The following is a 15,503-nucleotide window of genomic DNA, read 5'->3' on the forward strand; positions in this document are numbered from 1 at the left end:
AAATACGCACTTTTTTTTTTTGCAGATGACCTTTTTTTTTTCTTTTTGAAGTATTTTCCCTGCTACGGTTATCATCCTAAATAACACTAACCCATCTCACTGCTACCAACAGAGGGGCTTTACAGTGCTATGGAGAACTATTTTGAAGGTACAAATCACTTGACCTAAAGGCTCTCCCTGGAGTGTCAGTGCTGTGCACTACATTTTCACTCTGCCAAACCCTTTATTTAGCACATGCTAAAGAACATTTAACATTTAAAGATCCTCTCTGTACATCCTCTAAATGTCTCCATCCTTTGCTTTTAGATTAATATGTCTTCTGTGAAAATGAGATAATTGATTACAGAGCCATATTATTTACAAATGAAGTGTTGTTCATGTATTGACCTTTCATTTCTATAGCTCAATACTAGTCCTTGTACCGCATTTTTAATTAGTGAAATGGTAACAGAATTAGAAGAAAAGGGGGAAGAAAAGAGCTTCTGTGAATGCTTTTAATAAAAGGAAACTCTAAGATGACTTGCACATTTAAAACTGCAAAAAGTAACGCTTGGTCAGATTCTACAATCCAAGTTTCTGTTTGGAAAGCGAAAAAAAATCTCCTGCTTCCAAAGGCACTACAAGTGGAAATGCAGGGGGAAGGGGCTGATCAATAAACACGAGTAAGCATTTGCCCTTCATTCTGCTCTAGTAGCTCTTCTGCACAAGGGTATTCGTTTCAGCTCAATCTCCTTGATGAGCAACCAGCAAAGCCCACCTTAGTTTTTCAGTATGAATGGCACCAATAAAGTTGGGGGGCTTGGGCATGTACAGAAAAGCAAAGCTCCCTAAACTGGTGGCCATGACGCACCAAACGCCATTGTCAAAGATGCTAGAAATGCCAAAGAGCCAAAAACGGAGCAAATTCACCCTCCTGAAGCCCAACAGGGCAACCTGGGCTGTAGAGCCAGGCTGGGTTAAATAACAGTGCAGCCCAAAGCCTGGATGAGTTGGGCAGTGACGGGTCCAGGCAGCCCCTCTGAACCCCATCTCCAGCCACACCACCTTACACTCAACAGCCGTGAGCTCAGGATGACTCAAAACCAGCTGAAAGAGGGATAAAGGGTAAGGAGGCAGGAAGAAAAGATGAAATATGGCATAAATATAATCCATGGGAGTTTGAGGTTTAAAAAGAAACATGTTCCACTTGGGAAGGGGAAGGATACCTCATGAGAGCCACTAACAGGCTTGGAAAAGCTTTGGATTTCAAGAATAACCAAGAAAAACCTCTCCTGCTGTGAGTCTGCCATAGTCCTCATGTAAATGCTCTGGTCTGTTTGTGTCTGGTTTAGTTTGACCTCTTAAATGAGTAACTGTTTCTAATGAACCTGGGGATTTTGATGGGGGGAGGCGTGCTGGAGGCAGGCAGCAGCTATCTGTGGCGTGCAAGTCAAGCCATTCACAATGCTTGCTTAAGGTGGCTGGTCAAAGGCAGAGATGCTCGCCACGTGCACCCTTGCAGTACTTTAATTTCCAGTAATACAAGCAGATAACAGAAAAAAATCACAAAAATAATCTAAATTTAACTGGACAATGTGCTTCTAATAAAACTCCAAACAGACAGAGCTCATGTTGATTCCACTGTCCTTCCCTGGGATGGTGAAGGAGGATTTTCCACATGGACTTCAATGGATTCAGATCCGTGAATATAAATATCTGAAATATAAAGCAAATAATTTTGTTTCTCAGTAACAAAGATGTTAGTTAATATCCTTACAGCTATAAAGGAACTCTTGTAGCAGCAGAAGAGGGGTTTTTTTTAATATATAACTATCTTTTTATTAATCCAACAGAAACATATTATAAATGTCTGGCATTGCAAGTCTGGAGAAAAATATTAGGCTCGAATAAGGTCATTGGGGAAGGACAGAGGAAAGTAATAGAGGGAAGGCTTTAAGTGCATTTTCAGCATCCTATGGATGCAGACAAATAGTACATGTCACTCTTCAGAGGGTCTGTTTTGGGGCACTTTTGTCCCAGTACAGATGGTCTCATGTGCAATATCCACTGAACCTATGATAAAGAAAAAAAACACATCAGCATCCTTCAGTGCTCTTTGGGGAACAAGAACGTGCTGCTTTGCCATTTAAATTGTTTGCAGTGTGTACTTTGTCTGAGGCATCTCAGCTACAATTTTGTTGCTAAGGGGCTGGTCCTGTTCCCCTCTATGTATCATCATCTTCTGGCCCCAGCAGTGATACCCTGTTCTTACTGAACAGTCACACCTATTCAGTGACATTGCAAAGAACAAAATTACATGTATATTCAAGGCAGCTGAAAGAATTCTGCTGTTTATGGTTGGGTCTCCCACGCAAGCTAAATCGTACATCTAGGACACAACCCATGGTATGACTTTGCAGGAGGCAGCACCAGCCTCCTGGCATTCCCAGCTTGTGGCTGTCCCCATGTCTGTGCAGAAAAGTCCCTACAGGGGGCCTGGCCACCCCAAATGACCAAATTTCAGCCCTCGCTATGGCTGAAAATAGGAGATGGGGGGGCCTGCTGCTTGAGCACAATATATCCCATACATCCAGCTCACTGGGCTAAGCAGGATGCGGGGACCCCTCAGATGTGGAGCCAATAGGGAGCACTCTGGCTACCTGGGATTTTATAAATCTTTCAGCTATCAGTCTTTCAGAGCTCCAAATGCAAAATCCAGCAGCCCAGGATATCATGTGGATTTATGACTTGGGATTTATGAACTGGTCTGGATAAAATAAGAACTGCCTTGACATTATTTTTTTTTTGAAGTTTGAGGAAAAGAAATAATAAAAAATGAAGACCTGATTTTTTTTCCCTTTTCAAAGCCTGATGTTTATACAAATGTAGATGTTTTGTATATATTCAATTATTTTGATTTTTCTTCTTACCTGTGTGCTTCCTGGGGCTGCAGCACTGCTCTCACAGGGTCTCCTGCCTGGCAGGAATCACTCAAGGAAACAAGGTCTCGAGGCACTCCCAGACCCATATCTAGTGTTAGGAATGGTGCTGGTAAATGTTTAGGGAGATTTCTGGATGTTTCCAAACAGTAGGTAGCTCCCCACAACACCACTGCCCCAGTTCTCACCTGATTCCATCACTTTATTCTTTAAATAATTTTGCAGCACTTGGTTTTTTTTTTCATTTGTGGCAAGCTGGCTTTTTAGGTGTGCATGTGTGTATCATGTGAACAGGTATGTATGTGTGTGTACATTTGTGTATGTGTGTGTACTCATGTATACACGTCCATATCAATGTGTATATGTTTCTACAGCTCTAAATAGGCATCAACTATAAATATACATATATACATGTACACATACATACTTGTATACATTTATGTGTACATGTACACAAGTATGTATATATGTACACACACATATATATAAATATAATCACATGCCTATTTACAGCTGTATAAACATACACACAGACATATACATTTACGAGAACTATGGGTGGTTTGTATGTTAATTCCGTGATTAGAAACCAGTACAGACTATCACTTTTTATTAATACTATTGAACTGTATATATTTTGCGTGAGAGCCCATCCCAAATGACTTTCTATTCTTATCTGTAACTTATAGCCTTCCTTTCAATTTTTCTCATCTTATAAAAAAAGACGGTATTTACCTTGGTCAGGAGGAAAAACTTTTTGCCACCTCTTCTGATTGACCCTCTTGTACCTCTGCCCATAGTTTCTGGGTGATTTTCTTCCTGCGATCCTTGAGTTCTGTTCTTTCTTTTATGGATCAAGGTACCCCTTAGGAAAAAAAATAATCAAATATGTAGCTCCAGCCTTTCAGCCTACCATCTTCATCCCCTTGGGCACAGACTTATCCATGTACTAGCACTGCCAGACCATGCCAACACCTTCACCCCAGCTTGCTGAAACCTTTGCACGCATCCTTCACCTCCTCCCATCTTGAGCTGGCACCACATAGATGCTGATAATGCTGCTTTTAACTTCCACGTGGGACCTGCATGCACCGATGAGAATCTCCTAGGGCTTCTGTCAGGCTCCTAAGAAGTAAGGGGCTGTACAGGGACAAAAGGCCCAGGGAGGACAGCATGATGAGGATGCTTTCACCCCTTCTCCTGGTGGCACCCCAGCCTCACAGACAATGCCACACCAGCAGTAGGGGAGTGGGGATGATGCTCCTGGAGCAGCTCAGTTTTGATTTGTGCAGGAAGAACAGGCTTTTACATCACCTCTGGTGCCTGGATAACCTAAGGTGGAGGTGCTCGTTCTGGCCAAGGAATTCAAACCCTTCCAGCCCCTATTCTGTGGACCATAGCCTGGAAACAGAACAGGCTCAGTCTAAGAAATGTCAGCAGGTTACTCTTTGTGGGTTTGAAGCAAAATGTTTTTCTTCATTTTTAATTGCCACACATTCAGTGTTTTTCAGCATGACTTGTGTCCCAGGAATAATTTGATTTGGAAATTTTGTTTTAAATAAAATTGAGGAGCTCAAACCATGTCTCAGAGCTAGATAAAATTGCTGCTTAAAAAAATAAATCCAGAATTCTATTGTTTTTTTAAATATTCAGTGTGAATTTTCTGATTGCTACTTCTTTTTAAGCTCAGCAATGATGCGGTGAGCCACCAGGTTTGGGGTGAGGACGCCAGCAGACTGCTCCCCACCTCAGCACCTCCCTAACCTCAGCTTTGATTGAGAAAGTTTGCCAATAATTTGATGCATATTAATGAGATTTAATGAACAGCAAGGGAGGTGGAGGTTGGGAATACGTCTTTCCAGTTTTCACCCAACCGAGCATCTGTACTGGTACCTCAGGTATTCACTGTGGTTCCCATTCAGGCACTGGGGACATTTTGGGGGCAGAGTGGGAGGAATTTGAAAAATTTTTCTCCCCTGAAATCCTTTTTCTTTCCACTTTTCACAATGCTGGCAGCCATAGAAGGGCAGGTGTCTCTCACTGTGGCACCAGGGATGTGGTACCCCACACTGGAGTGGCTGTGCCAGTACTGGCGGGGGCTGGGGAGGGCAGTGGGCTAACCACAGCACCATGGGGACGTCCCAAGACTCTCTCCCCCCTCCCTGCAGGACCCAACACTAACAAAACCCACCATATTGGTGTGCCAGAAGCCTTTTCACTTGGCTGTTTGGTGCCAGTACATGGCTCCTGCTCTTCCTGGTCCCAGTCCCACGTCCGGCGTGGTCTTGCCATTAAAGATTTTCTCTCCATCTGAGGACAAGGGAGGGGGCTGGGGGCAGGCTCTTGTGCAAGGCACTAAGTGTCTGGATCCCGCTAAGTTCAAAGGCACCCTCCCTTCCCGCCTCGAGGAGGGATGTAGCTGGCCAGAGGATGGCTGGAGGCCACACAGACGGGAAGGTATGTAACAATCCATTTATCACTTTGCAAATATTAGTGCTGCTCGCATTTGCTGCAGCAATATTTCTTCTTGGAAATTGGTGAAGTGAGTAATAACAATGTTATTTATTCTAAGACCTTGGAACTGAGAAGCAATAACAGGGGGGACTGTTCCCTTGAAAGCTTCAGAGGTGCTGGAAATAAAATGGGGGGGAGAGAAAATAGACCAACAAAGGTCTGGAGGAAAGAAAGCCATTGAAATCTCTTGTTTAATTTTGTTGCCCCAAAGGTAATAAAATGCATTTTGTAACAATTTATATATAAACAAGGAGGGCTGGGAGAAGGGCGAACATTTCAGATTCCTCTCTCGCTGGCACATCCTGGGAGATAGCAGGAGCTCCCCTCCCTCTGCCCCACAGAACTCACCCCCAGCGCCTGCTGGCACCTTGGGTTTTGTCTCTAGCAAAGCGCCTCCTTCCCCACAGAGTTCTCTTCTTTTATTTTTTTCCTTTCTTTCCCCCCCGCCCCTTGCATCCCTTATCTGAATATATAAGGCTGCCCTTTGCTCAGATTTATGGGTTGGGGCAGTGCTGTGTGTATTTACAGTCTCCTGACCTGCAGACCTACAGCTGAACAAGAGCAGGAGGAAACCAGGGCCCGTTCCATAAACAGAGACAGATACGAGGGGGAGGCAAGCAGGAATTGCGAGCAGCACTTAACATTTTTAACTATTTGGCCAAGCCAAGGAATTAGCGATTAGATTAGAGGCAAAGAAAAATGAGAAGCGGGGTTAAAGTTTGGGGAGGTGGGGGGGAGAGGGCGGCAACAGCCAAGAGCGGCCCCCGGGTTTGGCATGGGGCGAAACTAGAAGTTATAGGGATTTTATAAAAGCTTTTCCAGGGCAAAAGGGAATAGGGATGAGAATGAATCTCCAAAGCATTTTAATCAGAGCTGTGCTTTCCTTGGGTAGAGCCAAACAGCTCTTTTCAAGTCTAATTACCTTTTGAGGAGGTAGATTACTTAGTCTGTGTTTATTCAGGTACTAATTGCCTCAGATTAAGTAAAAAGAAAACCTTACTTGACGATAATAAATATTTCTTACGTCTATATCTATCGGATGGTTTGTCGGCAGAAATTCGGTGCAGACGAGACATATTTCAAAGGGGCCGGAGAATTACTCGACTTCTCCGAGGCAAAGGCAGCAAAAGTGGCAACAACCTGGAAAATAAATAAATGAAATGCAACGTATGTAGGGGTCACGATATAGCATAAGTATATCAACATGATGAACAGCTTTGATGAAAATGGTAAACAAAACCACCCTCTCTTCCTGTGGCTTGTTTTACATTGCAATAAACCACTGACTCTATAACCTATCAGAACATGCTGAGATTTTATGCATCATTTCCAACTACTATTTGAACATTTGGTTTAGAGTAGTCATGAACTATAATTAATGGGATTTTTTTTTTCCTGATAAAAAGCACGCTTTATTGTATTTTATTACCTGTTGGTCCAAAGCTCCATATAGATGACGTAAATTCATTGTAGGTTTTAGGATGGGGATAAAGGGCAGGGGGGGGGTGTGCGTGATTATGATGAATTAACGTTTACCATCTGTAATCAAACCCAGAAGTTTAGCTTGTGATGCCCTGTCCAAATTTTCTTTGCTCCTACGAGTGAGCTGGTAGCACCGGGACGCCAAGATTTCGGCCCAGCTCAGCCTGCCAGGAGGAGAGGGGAAAAAAAAAACAACCCAGGCACCACAAAGACCATTGAGATGAATGGCTCTATTTTATGAGCCATAAAAGTTTTATTCATCTTGACACCGAAACAGGTTTAGGCAGCGAGTTGACACGCCTTAAATAAATAAGTGGAATTAATTCCCTGGCTCTTGAAACAATAGCAGCGTGCCCGTAACGCCGAGAGCTGCCCCGTTGTTTCCCGTTGCTGCTCGATATTGATATTATTTGTGGTTTTTTTTCCTCTGGGGCCTGGTTGCTCCACTTCAGATTCTTCCCCTGTTTTATTAGAGGTTGAAAAAGGTTCAAGACCTGGTTGTACCGCTGCTCCCACCGACAGCTAAGGAACCAGTTTGGCGTCTGGTTTGTCTGTTGTTTTACTGCTGACCTTCAAATCAACTTTCCCCCCTGACCCCAGGAGGCATCTATCATGACAAGAGGCTGTTTAACACAAATGGTGCCCATTTATAGGGGAAGAGAGTCAGAAGATTTCCTTGGTTGTTGGTTGTTTTTTTTTTTTATGAAGAATTTGGTTTTTTCACCCCTCTTTTCTCAGTCACCACAGGTGAAATCCCTCCTAGCAGCTGGCTTATGAAATAATGCGAGGGGAGGCCTTAATGAGCTGAAAGCACCCTCAGCTGGAGATAAATATATGCAAATGAGATGCACAAACAAAGGAGCCCGGACAGAGAAATATCTGCAATTCCAGCAAAATGCTGCCTGCAGCTAGAAGATGAACAGCTTTGATAAAATGGTAACAAAAAGCACCTTTTTCTCCTCCAGCTTGTTTTACATTGCAATAGAGCATTGTTATTGTAACCCATCGGAGCATGCAGAGGTTTTCTGCCATCGCTTCAAAAAAAAAAAACCTGTTTAAACATTTGTTTTTAAAGCATTCATGGGCTATGAGCAATGTGATGGCTTGGTTTTTTTGGTGGCTTGGGGTGGTGTTTTGGGGGGGGGGGTTTGGTTTGGTCAGGGCGGGTGGTTTTGGGTGGGTTATTTTTTACCTTTTTTTAAAATATTTTTTTACCTGTTGGTCTCTCTCTGGCTTGGGTTGCTGGTGATTTTTGTTGTGATGTTTTGCAAGGGGGGATGGCTGTTGCTTCTCTGAAAATGGTCGGAGTTTTGCTTTTAAATTTGGAGGGAAAATCCAAGTTGACAAGTAGCGAGAAGCAGCTCGGGGCAGGGGGGAGAAAGGGGGAAAAAAACAGACTTGAACATTCACCAAGCAGCACCCAAACAGGCAGCTTTAATGAAAGCAATCAAGCCTCTGAGCTAATTCAAAGACAGACATCTAACATGCTGATTTTAATAAGCTTTTAAAAGGCAATCTCTAACTTTTAAAAGTCGCTCTTTTTAATTTAATTGGGTTTTTTTGGTTCATATATTGCCAAAACAAACACAGCCACTAAAATATGTTTTCAATATGTATAAGTAGCATATCTAGACAATGTTTTAAATTAGCCCCGTATTTGGGGCGGCGGGGGGGGGGAGAGGAAAGAAAGAGGCTTACTTTGGATGAGTCAAAGACATTTTCCAAGCAGGGCTCATCATGTCAAAATAATACCTTTATGTTCTTGTCTCTGCCTTTATGAATCCTCCTGTGTGAATGTATAGATGTCCTTTACCTATAGGCTTCTTCAGAAAACAACCCCGACCGTCTCTTGGAGATACACAGGTTACTTTCTAAGAGGCAGAGGAGAAAAAGGAAGAGAAAATACAGTACTGTTTAACTCTTAACCTTATGATATCATTAAATAGATCATTACGGATTTATAAACAGAGGATAAACACTATAAAGTTTAGAGGGCCCTTTACTCAAGGCACTAACCACGATTTTTATATCTGGCAAGAAGAAGAAAAATAGACTTACCTTTCTAAAAAGAAAAAAAACCCTCCCCCTCTTACTAGGTTATACGGCTTTGGCACTTACAGATGTTAGAGCAGACAAGTGTCAGATTTCCCGATGTCAAGCAGATTTCCTAATTTTTCATAGACTTCTCCTGTTGCATTTTTGGTCCGATGTGAGAGTCATCAATTTAATTTGTGGGGCTACGCACTGGAAATCGGGATATACGCGTACGTGTGCTTTAATGAACCCTAAAACCTGACAGGCAGCCCTCTGCCTGCAGTTGCCCCAAGCTCAGGATTTCAAGAGTTAATAAAAACTTGGTTATATTAGGAAGGTTTTCTTTTTGCAGCCTAGGTTTGTAGCAGCATAATTATGTTCAACTGCTGTTGTTTGAAAAGGGCAAACAGCATCTTAGGCACAGAACAATGAAATTACAGCTGAGATTTAGGTTAGCAAAAGCCGTCTTCTGCAGGCTTTTATGATTCATTATTTCCCATTAAATACAGTATTAGAAGTGTACACCAGATAGCTCATGGTTGCTGCGCTCAGAGCACATTATCTATATTACACAGGTCTGGGGAGCAGAATTAGAAAACTTTGGGGGAATGAGCAATATGTGTTTGCTGATAGAAGTACCATATGGCTCATCTTCCTCAATTGCTTTCATTGCGACTCTGATGCTGGAGAAATTAAAGTTTTATTTGATGTGGCACAGCTTAATGAACTGTCTTCTGTTAGGAAAATTGAATATGTTTCCTGTTATTTGAGCACAGAGCCCTCATGGTTTTGGCTGATGAGGGATGCATTATGTATTGTTTATTTAGCATTTTGAAAACAAAAGCAGATATTGGAGGTAAAATTGATTACTGCAGGATGTGTTATATAATCACATTTTTCTTTCTTTCTTTAAATTACGCCTCTGCCTATTATTTTTATGACAGCATTTTTCTGGTGTTGTGTCCCTCCCCCCCCCCCCCCCAAAAAAAAAAAAAAGGAGGGGGTGTTGAGGCAAAGTATGTAATCTCTGCTTTGTTTAAAAGCAGCACTAAAATTTTTAAAGCTTAGGGAAGGACAAGAAAGAAAAAAGTGCACTTACACATGTATTAACCTGCAGGCCTAGTGGCTGACGTGCCATCGGTCTGGGGATGCTCGAGGACCGCGCGTGCACCGGGCTGTGTCGTTAGAGGAAGACTCGTTTCTCCATCCTAGCTGGAGGACACAAAGAGGGGAAGATCCAGACTTCAGTAACCAAATACCCCAAATCTCACATTTCTAAATATACAGGAGAGAGTTAATTGCAAAACGTTAATTCCCGGAAAGGAGAGGGTGGGTATAAACAGGGACTATATAGGAAAGTATAGGGTGGAGCAGGGCCCATGTTACCTGGTGCTGCAACATCAGTCATTTATCTGCGGCAAGAAAGAAGTTATTGATGGAAAGACAGCTCAGTTAAAAGGCAACGTGTGTTTTTGGCTTTGTTTTATAGCATACACAGACACACGCACTCCAAGGCGTACGTGCCCTACCTGTATCATTGGGGTGGTTAGCAGCAGTAAGTCCAGCGATTGACAGGGCTGTGTGTGCTAACCCCCCTTTCTCCCCAAGTTTGTGAGCAGACAACTATATTTAAACTCTGAAATTTAAAGGGGGAAAAAAAAAAAATCTTTGAAGTATGTTATTAATTCCCTTTCTGCTTGTTAGAAATCCTGCCCCATGACACCCTCTGGCTTTTGCTGTTATTGATCTCCCAGAAAAAGTGGGGAGCAAGGAATGGGAGGTAAAAACTAGCTGGGATAGCTCAGTGCCTTTTTTTCTGCCCTCCACACTGCTCTGACAAAAAGGCAATTTGTCTTGCGTGCCCCGCGATGTTTGAGGACTCTGGCAAACGTGCATGTTAAACAAGCCCCGCGCAGAATCTAAATACCATCCATTAAAAGAGAAAGTCCCAATGTGTTTATAGCAGAGGGCCAAGGCGCACAGCCCTCGCTCCGGCAAAACTCCCATTGACGTCAGCGGGGCTTGTGCTTATGCAAAGAGTGCAGGATGCTGCCCTGTACCTTAAGGAAAAAAAAAAAAAAAGAAAAAAGAAATGAGTGGTATTGGAAGGAGGATGTTGCTCTTGAAAATGTCTTGGGGCAAAGTGGTTAAGCAAAGCCTGTACAAACAGTGACTATAAATATTTTCCATTCTGTATAGCTCTTCAAACAGTTCCCTGCCGTAATTTCAGATGAGCTCAAAAATAAATAAATTATAGCATGAGGGGGAGAAGAAAAAAAATAGAAAAGAAAAAGAAAATTACATTGCAACCAATGCTGAAACCACAAAAACTTAATTTTTTCAGCCAGATCTATTTCCCAGAGAAGAAACCGGTCGGTTTTTATGAAAGGCTGCTCCATGACAGGAGCCTCCTTTGAGGAAGACCATTATGCATTGTTATCAGCATGGCGTAATTTGACTGTTGACAAAGTATCTGTGGCAGTAAGAATGAAAGCAGTTAGAAGTGTGGCGGGTTGTAATCAAGAAGATGCTTAGCTGTGCAACGCTGCATCTTGAGCAGATTTGAATCAACATTGCCTTGAGGGGACACACACACACACATACAAAAAAAAAAAAAGTCCATTAATTTTTAGTGGGAAAATTAGAGTGGCACTTGATGAAGTGAAATTTGACATGCGTTAATTGCTCCGCAGCTCTCCTAATTAGAGATTTTCAAATTCTTTTACTGCTGTCAGCCTGATGCCACATTGTCTTGCTGGACAAATAGTAAAATTACAAATTGTGTTGATCAAGAAGTTGGACTTGGAAATATTGGACTCCGGCTCGTTTGCCACTGATCATCATTTTCATAAGAGGGTTGGGGGTGTTGTGGCCTATGAAGGGCTTTTGGGGAGAGAAAAAGTAAAATAAAATCCTCCTTCTTGATAACTAAGGATCAATGATTTAACAGAGCTTGTTTGAAAAAGATTAAAGGAATGCAAGAAGTAGACAATAAAGCAATGGAGTTGCAAATAAACCTTTAACCTTTGTTAAATCTATGTCTTGCATAATGTTTCAAATACGATTCTCTTTATAATAAAGCTATTAAATTAAGTTTATTTTTTTTCATGCACGTTGTTCGCAGTGTGGTATGTGGAGGCAAGGGGTGGGATTCAGGTTCTTGCACGTGTTTTGCCCTGATCTGAAAGGCAGCATAGCAAGACCACATTTTATATCAAAAACTAGTTATAAGGTTGTACGAACACGATATTGTGCCGGTTGTGAAAGCATGATTTTGTCTCTTTTGCTTTTGGTTTTTTCCTCCCTCCCAGATCACTCCTCCCCTCCCTTAGCCTTTGAACCCTTCTTAATTCATTAACATATTGAATTTTTTCAATTTTCCATTTTCTTGCAATAACAATATTAATGCCAGGGCCGAGGCCTGATTGGAGCTAAATTACTTGTTACCTGCTGGCATTTATTTATATGGCATTGAATTATAAAGCTTTGTTATTGTCATGCCTTGGGCGAATTGTTTATGACACCAGTAATAGGAGTAATTGTTATTGTTGAAATTACCTGTCAGCTACCCATAGCAGTGGCCCTTGTCCCACTGACAAATAGTGACAGGGGAGAGGGATCCTCCGCACGTCCTCCTGATGACTTCTCCTCTGATAATAAGGAGTGCAGGGCCTCTGATAATTTGCCTGTCACTGTTGAGTGCAGCTCAGAGAGAGTTGGCCAAATTGTTGTCATTCACTTTGACAAAGACAGCAAAACGCTCTGGAGCAGGAGGAGGATTATCAAAATAAATGAAAGCACTCGCACGTCCTTTGTTTTGGGTTTTTTGGGTTTGTTTTTTTTTCCTCCCCATTCCCACTTGTCTGCCTTTATGCCAGAGTTGTAAAAATGGGAATACATTTCTTAGTGGCGCAACTTCAGAGGCAAAAAAGGAAGGGGGGGAGGAAACGACACACAACATGAGGACAGTGGCTTGTGCAATTTGCTTTCTGTTTGCCTGAAATATTTTGGTTTCTAAATATAAATTTTATTTTTTTTTTTCTCTAAGGCTGTCTGTGTTTCGGCAATTACTGACTGTCATTGCAAGAGAAAGGGTGGTGTTTCTGTTGGGTGGATTTTATTTTTTATTTTTCATAGTTGGCAGAATTTCTTTCAACTCTTCTTTTGCTCTTCTGCCCAGCACTGTGAACCCCTCCCTGGTGCAGCGGTCAGTGATGCCCCATGCAGAGGGCTGCTGGAGGCATGCTATGGGGTCTGCACCTTTTTGCCCCTCTGAGCTATTGCCATATCAGCTGAATTATCTTCACAAAAAATATTCTTTCCTCTAGGAAAGGAGGTTCTGCCACTGATAAAACAAGCAGAGGTTTGCTGCTGCGAAGAACTGCTGCTAACGAGACTTTGCGAAGAGGCAGCGTTGTTTGTCAGAGCCTATATTTATTTTTTTTTTTTAAATTTAAAATTACAAAACTTCCCCTTCACATCCTGTGACTGGTGCGCATGGGAGGATGCCAACACTCAGCAGAGACTCGCTGCCTATCGCACCCTGACACCGCTGAGAAAGGGGGATATTTTACACCACCGCAGCAGCCGGCTTGCATCAGGGATGCTCAAAGCACGGGTCTGGGGCGAGCACACTACACCCTCCATGACCCAGCATCATCCACCCTACATCCTTCACAGCTTATCTTATAACAGCAATAATTTTCTTTTTATTGGTCTTTACGCTCAGGTGATGACTACCTGGGGCATGAAGCACCTCAGGGGCTGCTTTAGGCCCTTTGCCCTCTGTAGCTGGTCCCTACCCGACCAGCAAAACCTCCCACCAAGTCACCGATGCATCATTTTATTAGCTGTAACGGTGCGGTTTGGTCCATGTAAATACCTGTGGGTGCCGCCTTGCCCCTTGATTTGCTCCCCGAAGGAGCTGGTCTGAGTCGTCGTCACCGAGAAATTTCAGCAGCAGCGAATAAATCTGCCGAATTCGAGTCTTTCATTTGTAACCATTGGGCTCAAACGCATAATTTAGCCAAATTATCAGCCGCCTCCATCTTCCCAGGGAACGAGTGCAAACAACGTTTTAGGAACAGACATCTAAATTTAGTAGGGTTTTGAATAATTGATAGGCTGGTGTGACAGAAGATAGAAACTTATGTTTCTAATCATCCCAAAGCATTTCTCCTTCCTCCCACCCCCCGAAATGAAGTCACTTTGTTTGCAGTTAAATATACGGAAGATGTCCACTTAACAAGTATAAAATTGTGATAGCATTAAGAGGTTATCCGTGGTAATAAAAAGCGGGGAACATGCCTGGGAATGTGATCTGTAAGGCAGATAATTTTTAAGGATGGGGCTTGTCCTTGCTTTGTCTGGGGAGAGGCACGTTAGTGATCCCAGGAGGAGGGGGGAAATAACGCACGGTGCCAAATGAAGATATTTAAAACGTGTAATGTATTTCGGCATGTTACTGTAAGCTGCCATTTGATGTTTTTCCTATAAAGCCTAAATTAAGCCTCCTAGGAACGGCTGTGTATCTCCTGCTCCTAGCTGCATCGAAAAACAAAATACATTTTAAATAGCTATATTACAAATACTCCAGTAGACTTTAAACACGCAAGTGTAATCGTCCTCTCTCTATTTTCTCCCTCCACTCTTAAACGCAGCCTCAGCGTCAAGATAATCCACCTTTAAATTTCAAGCTCATTTGAAATGTAAACTTTTAGCAAATAAGCGATGGCTTATGGAGCTGGATCGCCGCAGTGACTGGCAGCAAATTCCTTTTTCTCCCTCCCTCCCCTCGGCGTAAGGGGTTTGAAATACCCATCAGTGTCAAAAGAAACTGCGCAGATCACTGCTGCTCTAAATAAGGCAGAGCAATGTTCAGAAAAAAGCCTCCAAAAAAAAAATCTCTCTATGGATTAAAATGACATTTCTGTACCATGTCAGTACGGATGACAAAGCGTCATGTTTTGCATCATTTTGAAAAGATATTCTTCAAACAAATTTGGTGTATAAACAGGCAGCGGGCTTTTGTTTGAAACATTTAAGATCACAAGTTAAGGGAAGAACAATTAATATTGCCTATTAAAATCCCCTGTTATTGTTAGAGATACATTTTGTGGTTACTGACTATAAATAAAAGCAAAGGAACAGAGCCACAGTTTCTCACCACTGCAAATATAAAAAGGCAATTTCCAGCTTTTTCTTTTTTTTTTTTTTCCTCCAAGTTGCTCTTAGATGTGTTTGCTGAATAAACGGGATTAACTGTATTTAAAACAAGAGATAAAGAACAGCTTTTTATTACACTGAACAGTCTGCAGGGTTTCCATGCTCCTCTGAATGCACTTCATGCCTGAAACAAAATATTCACATTTTACCTTTTTTAATGACACTGTATGGAATAAGCAAAATATCCTTGTAATAATACAAATATGGAATCAATAGGGAATGGTAAAAAAAAAAAAAAAAAAGAGCATTTTTACCATTTCTGTTTCTGGCCAAACACTGGAGTGATTTTTTTTCAGTTTGCAGTTTTACAGCAGGATGAGAAACCAGGGA

At 42.2% G+C, this 15,503-nt stretch overlaps 1 long non-coding RNA gene across 1 annotated transcript; it reads right to left on the reverse strand.

Moving 5' to 3' along the window:
• Positions 1–1,887: 1,887 nt before the first annotated feature.
• LOC141921664 (uncharacterized) lies at positions 1,888–8,683 on the reverse strand. The gene is made up of 5 exons (XR_012622728.1): positions 8,613–8,683; positions 6,457–6,572; positions 3,654–3,783; positions 2,910–3,009; positions 1,888–2,052 (listed from the first exon to the last, which is right to left on the reverse strand). It is a non-coding gene; the product is annotated as an uncharacterized LOC141921664 (long non-coding RNA).
• Between the last annotated feature and the right edge of the window lie 6,820 nt (positions 8,684–15,503).

Source organism: Strix aluco, chromosome 3, assembly GCF_031877795.1.
Source record: "Strix aluco isolate bStrAlu1 chromosome 3, bStrAlu1.hap1, whole genome shotgun sequence".
Taxonomy (NCBI): domain Eukaryota; kingdom Metazoa; phylum Chordata; class Aves; order Strigiformes; family Strigidae; genus Strix; species Strix aluco.